Source organism: Rattus norvegicus, unplaced genomic scaffold, assembly GCF_021556685.1.
Source record: "Rattus norvegicus strain SHRSP/BbbUtx unplaced genomic scaffold, alternate assembly SHRSP_T2T unassigned-0000194, whole genome shotgun sequence".
NCBI classification, from domain to species: domain Eukaryota; kingdom Metazoa; phylum Chordata; class Mammalia; order Rodentia; family Muridae; genus Rattus; species Rattus norvegicus.
The window spans coordinates 1333-7500 of NW_028238911.1; the positions used below are offsets into that span (position 1 = coordinate 1333).

Consider the following 6168-nt stretch of genomic DNA (forward strand, 5'->3'; position numbering starts at 1 on the left):
GATGAAACTAATGTAACAAGCAAGCAAACAAACGCACAAGCAAACAAAGTAGGGATGGTGGTGCTGGGTGCCTGGTATATGGGAGATGGGAGACCTGTGGTCTAGAGCGTCCAGAGCTCTGGCCTCCATACTCTGGACTGCATTCTCTCTAGCAATCTTCCCAAAGTGGCTGTATTTAACCATGTTTTTATTTTTTAAATTGGCTCTCTCTCTCTCTCTGTCTCTCTGTCTCTCTGTCTCTGTCTCTCTCTCTTTCTCCCTCCCTCCCTCCCTCCCTCCCTCCCTCCCTCCCCCACCACACACACAGAGGCACGTGTGAACAAGGGAATGCAAATGCACAAAATAAGTATGTTTTGATCAGAGTGAAAACAAATCACGGGAATTTTAACCATTCCACCATCATTCCACCATTCTTTTAATTTACTCTCTGTGTTTAGTCTTCCAAAGAGGGTGGCAGGTGTGTGGTTTGGTGAGTGCCGGCTGGCGGTGGCAGCGAGGAACAGAGAACAACAACAACCCCCCTCCCCCCCATCGGGATCGGTGGAGGGTTTTAAAAATGAGTGAGCCATTTAAAAATGGTGTGGAACTGAGGTCGCCGCCACCCTCCCCTCACGACGGAGTTTGGACGCTCCCTTTTCCTAACTGTGCCTGTTCCTTGCTAATTGTTAACCGATTCGAGAGTGCATGTCCTTTCACTTAGAGGTGGCCTGTTTTCACCGCTCCGTCCTACTTTCCTTTTCTGGGTGCCTGAGGGGGTTGGCCCCGAGTCCATCCCGCGTTCACTGTGTTCCGGCGGGACAACCGGGACCGTTTGTGCCATTCGGGAGAAGTGGTGGGTACCTGCCCCGTTGTGCGTGGGTGAGTGTCCCCCTGAGCTAGGGAGGTCACTCCGGAGAGACGGAATGAGTGTGTGTGGCGGCGGCGGCGCGTGACAGTCTGTATTGGTTTGCTTGATCGAGATCGCTGTCGGGCGACACCTAGTGGCGACAAGTTTCCGCAACGCTCCTGTCCCCCGGTTGGTGACAAAGGACGGGGAAGTGCCTGTGGTGAGCCGGCCAGGGTGAGAGGGTGACAGGCAAGCAGGCGGGTGCGCGACGGAGACGCCGTCCTGTCTGGGGACCATCTCTAGCTAGGAGGTTGTACCTGGAGAACTTCAGGGGAGGAGGGTGGCTGTACGACCTATTGGGACACAAGGAGGGGTTGGTGGCAGCTGGATGAGGTCGACCAGAAGGCTTGGGCCCCGTCCCGGATTTTTTTTTTTTTTTCCAATTTTTTTTTTTTTAATTTTTTATTTTATTTTATTTTATTTTTTTTTTATTTCTTCCCTCCTCTCCGGTCCCAGCCAGCGGGACCATAGACACTTTTGAGGCCGAGAGGGTGCTGTGTCCCCGGCCTCCGAGCCGAGGTGGCCCGGCTAGGGGGCGCCACGGAGTTTTTTTTTTTTTTTTCTTTTCCAGGAGTCCCTTCGGTCCCAGCCAGCGGACCATAGACACTTTTGAGGCCGAGAGGGTGCTGTGTCCCCGGCCTCCGAGCCGAGGTGGCCCGGCTAGGTGGCGCCACGGATTTTTTTCTTTTTCTTTTCCAGGAGTCCCTTCGGTCCCTGATAGCGGGAGCCTGGACCTCTGAGGCCGAGAGGGTGCTGTGTCCCCGGCCTCCGAGCCGAGGTGGCCCGGCTAGGGGGCGCCACGGAGTTTTTTTTTTTTTTTTTTTCTTTTCCAGGAGTCCCTTCGGTCCCAGCCAGCGGGACCATAGACACTTTTGAGGCCGAGAGGGTGCTGTGTCCCCGGCCTCCGAGCCGAGGTGGCCCGGCTAGGTGGCGCCACGGATTTTTTTTTTTTCTTTTCCAGGAGTCCCTTCGGTCCCTGATAGCGGGAGCCTGGACCTCTGAGGCCGAGAGGGTGCTGTGTCCCCGGCCTCCGAGCCGAGGTGGCCCGGCTAGGGGGCGCCACGGAGTTTTTTTTTTTTTTTTCTTTTCCAGGAGTCCCTTCGGTCCCTGATAGCGGGAGCCTGGACCTCTGAGGCCGAGAGGGTGCTGTGTCCCCGGCCTCCGAGCCGAGGTGGCCCGGCTAGGGGGCGCCACGGAGTTTTTTTTTTTTTTCTTTTTCTTTTCCAGGAGTCCCTTCGGTCCCTGATAGCGGGAGCCTGGACCTCTGAGGCCGAGAGGGTGCTGTGTCCCCGGCCTCCGAGCCGAGGTGGCCCGGCTAGGGGGCGCCACGGAGTTTTTTTTTTTTTTTCTTTTTCTTTTCCAGGAGTCCCTTCGGTCCCTGATAGCGGGAGCCTGGACCTCTGAGGCCGAGAGGGTGCTGTGTCCCCGGCCTCCGAGCCGAGGTGGCCCGGCTAGGGGGCGCCACGGAGTTTTTTTTTTTTTTTTTTTCTTTTCCAGGAGTCCCTTCGGTCCCAGCCAGCGGGACCATAGACACTTTTGAGGCCGAGAGGGTGCTGTGTCCCCGGCCTCCGAGCCGAGGTGGCCCGGCTAGGTGGCGCCACGGATTTTTTTTTTTTTCTTTTCCAGGAGTCCCTTCGGTCCCTGATAGCGGGAGCCTGGACCTCTGAGGCCGAGAGGGTGCTGTGTCCCCGGCCTCCGAGCCGAGGTGTCCCGGCTAGGGGGCGCCTCCGAGACTTTATTTTTTCCAGGATCCTCCCCGGTCCCTGCCAGCGGGAGCATGGACTTCTGAGGCCGAGGGGAAGCTGTGTTCCAGGCTATCTACCATGGCCTCCTCGGTCTGTGAGCACTCAGGGTTCTAAGGTCGACCAGTTGTTCCTTTGCGGTCCGGTTCTCTTTCTACATGGGGACCTCTTGGGGACACGTCACCGAACATGACTTCCAGACGTTCCGTGTGGCCTGTCATGTTTATCCCTGTGTCTTTTACACTTTTCATCTTTGCTATCTGTCCTTATTGTACCTGGAGATATATGCTGACACGCTGTCCTTTTGACTCTTTTTGTCATTAAAGGACGTTGGAAGAGGCTTGCACCAAGGCTGTTTGCTTGTCCAGCCCTAGCTCTTTTCTTCTGCGCATGGGCCTCTTCGATGCTTGAAGCTTAGCGTCCCCCCATGAGTACGCGCTTCCTGCTTTCCCGTGCTTGCTTGCCTGTGCTCTGTGGGGCAGCTTTATGACAACCGTCCCGCGTGTCAGGCGTTCCCGATTTCCCCGTGGTGGTTGTCGTCCGTTACCGGTAGGAGTCGTTGGTGCCGAGTGCGACTGGAAGGGTTTTCCCGTTTGGTGCTAGTGACCCCCTGGCGTGCTCCTCTGCGGCCGACCGGTTTTTTTATTTGTTTTTTTTTTTTTGTTTTTTGTTTTTTTTTTTTTTTGTTTTTTGGAAGGAGTTCCCGAACCTCCGCTGCTTGGTGGTGTGTCCCTTTCTTTCCTGCTGTGTGCCTCCCGAGTTGCACCTTTTCTCCTTCGAAGGGGATTTTATTTTTTTATTTTTATTTTTTATTTTTTATTTTTATTTTTTTTTGAAGGAGTTCCCGAACCTCCGCTGCCCGTTGAGTCCCGTTCTTCCACGCCACGTGCCTCCCGAGTGCAACGCTTCCTTTTTTTTCTCGCCCTCGAGAAGGGTAAATTTTTTTTTTTGTGTGTGTGGCAGTGTTAGCGACTTCTTCCCGTGCTCTCTCTCGCTCTTCTCGCTCGTATTCCCGTCCAGTGCGTTGTTAGAAAGCTCTCACGCCCGTTGTTCCCGATGCATGGCGTGTCTCGCTCCCGTTGGATCGATGTGGTGCTGCCGCGTTCTCTTCGGGCCGGGGCCTAAGCCGCGCCAGGCGAGGGACGGACATTCATGGCGAATGGTCATTCAGCGCGAATGGCGACCGCTCTTCTCGTTCTGCCAGCGGGCCCCTCGTCTCTCCTCCCCATTCCTTTGCAGGGTGGTGTGTGGAAGTCAGGGGTGCGGCTGTCCGGCACGAGCGCTGACCCGCGCACACTTGTTGCTGTGGTTCGCGGTGTCCCTGTGGACGTGTCGGGGGCGCTTGCCCCCACGCCGTTCACTGCTTCGCGGCCCTCTTCCCCCGTGCCGGGGGAAGGTGGTAGACCCGCTGCGGTGCATACCCTTCCCGAATGGTGTGTGCACGCGCCCTGCTTCGTGTGAGCCTTGCGGTGCTCCTGGAGCGTTCCGGGCTTTGACCACCAAGGTGCCCGCTTCTGAGTTGGCGGTGGCGCTTCCCGCTCCCCGGCGTGCCTCCTGTGCTCCATGGTGCTTGTGCCTTTACGCTTTCCCTTGTCCTAGTTGCCGGCTTTCTGCACGGTGACAGAAAGGGGGGGGGTCGAGGAGTTGAGTGTGCGGTTAAAAGGCTCCTTCCGTTGGGTGAGCGCCCACCCCGTGCCTATGTTTTTGGTGCCTTCACCCGCGGGCCCTGCGCGGTTAGGGTGGTGCTGAGCGATCGCGGCTGGCCCTTTTTAAAGACCGGACTCCCTCAAGTCAAGGCTCCTCCTTTGTGTGCGCCTTGAAGAGGCCTGGCTCTCGGCGGGGACCTGTCGCAGGTCCCCCCGGTCCGCGAATGCTCAAGAAGACCCCGGAGAAAGAGACCTTTGCCGATACCGCAGACCCCCCACCAGCTGGCGCGTGGTCCTTCCCGTTCTGTCCCGCGCCTGTTGCTCGTTTCCCGTTGCGTGCACGGAGCCCTTGGCTGCTCGTCGGTGTTGGGTTCGTCCCGCCCTCAGTGAGGAATTTGCCTTCTCTAGCTATCTTCGGAAAGGGCTTTACGATCTCCGAGGGGCTTCTCCCGGATGGTCCCCTCGGCTGCCCGCCCTGACCTCAGCCTTCTGCGCGCAGCGTTTGCTCTCTCGCCTACCGCGACCCGCGCCTCCCCGCTCCGAGTACGAGGAGGGATCACGCGGGACGGGGCTCTGTCGACCTGCCGCTGTGCGGAGCTTGTGGGGGAGATTGGGTTTCTGGTGGCAGGTGGCGGGGAAGGGCCGTGCACACGCCCGCGTGCGCGGTACCCCCCTCACCGCGAGGGGTCGTCGCGGGACGGGTGGGTTTGGAAGGGCGGCGGTGGGCTCCCGGTCCCACCCGCCTCCGTTTCCCCCCGTGCCCTCCGTCGCGTGTGCGTCCCTCCCACGCGCGTCCACGTCCCGGCCACTCTCGCGGCGAGGTCGTGTCGCGTGTGGTGCGTGCCGCGTGCTCTCGGGCGTCTGCGGTTGCCGCCTCGTCCCCCCCTTCCACGGCAGCGTTCCCACGGCCGGTGGAGATCGCGGGAGCCGTCCTACCCCCCCTTCCCCCTCCGCGGGGCTCTTGAGGGTCCGTGAACCGCGGGGTTGGCCTCGCTCTCGGGGGCGGACTTCTTATTTGGGGGAACCGGCGGTCGGCCGCGTCCGGCGCGTCGTCGGACGTTGGGACCCGCTGCCACGCGGGGGTCTTCGTCGGTTGGCGTCGGCGTCTGCCTCGGTTCTCTCTCGCGTCGGCTGGCGTCTCCTCGGGCTCCCGGGGGTTGTCCGTTGGTTTCGGGTCGGCTCGGTGCCGCGGGCGTGGCGGGACTGCTCCGGGTTGGGTGCAGTGTGATTCCCGCCGGCTTGGCTCGCGTGCCCGGTCGCCGCCCGAGCGGCCTCCCGGTCCCTTGTGAGGCGTCTCCCGCGGGGGGTGCCGCTGCGGCCCGCCCTGCCGTCGACGGTCCTCGTTCTGTCGGTTCGCTCCCCCTCCCCGCCCGCCGGCGTTCCTTTCTCTCTCGCTCCTCGTCTGGCCGACCCGCGGCCGTGCTGCCGGGCCCCTCCTCACGGGGGGGCAGCCGGGCGCGCACGGGTCCCGGGGCGGTCGCGGGGTGCCTGGGGGGAAGGGCCGCCCGGCGGGCGGGAGGAAGTTGCGGTTTGAAGGGCGTCCCGGCCGCCGCGGCCGTGGCGGCGCGTCTCGCCTGGTCTCTTGGAGGCGTGTGCGGGGGGAAAGACGCCCCGCGAGGCGTAGAGGAGAAAGAGGCTTTAGTGGCTGTCGCCCACGCCGGTCCGTGGGGCCTGTTGGCTGAGGGTGCGTCTGCGCGGGGGCCCGTCCGGCCCCGCCGTCCTCTGGGAAGGCGTGCGTCGGGGGAAAGCTGCCGGGGTGCCAAGGTGGGCGCCTGGGCGTTGAGTCGAACCCGTGTGCGCGTCCCGGTGTGGCGGTGGGGGCTCCGGTCGGTGTCTCTCCCCCTCGCTGCCCCGAGGCCCGGCCTCCCTTCCGACGCGGGCTCGGCCCCCCTCT

The 6168-nt window shown here is 61.1% G+C and overlaps 1 long non-coding RNA gene across 1 annotated transcript in view; it reads left to right on the forward strand.

The window, feature by feature from the left end:
- The first annotated feature begins 652 nt into the window (after positions 1–652).
- Positions 653–6168, forward strand: part of LOC147997282 (uncharacterized) — an 18295-nt gene continuing 12779 nt past the window's right edge. The window contains exon 1 of the long non-coding RNA XR_015648020.1: positions 653–832. This is a non-coding gene — a long non-coding RNA (uncharacterized LOC147997282). The remainder of the gene's footprint in view (positions 833–6168) is intronic.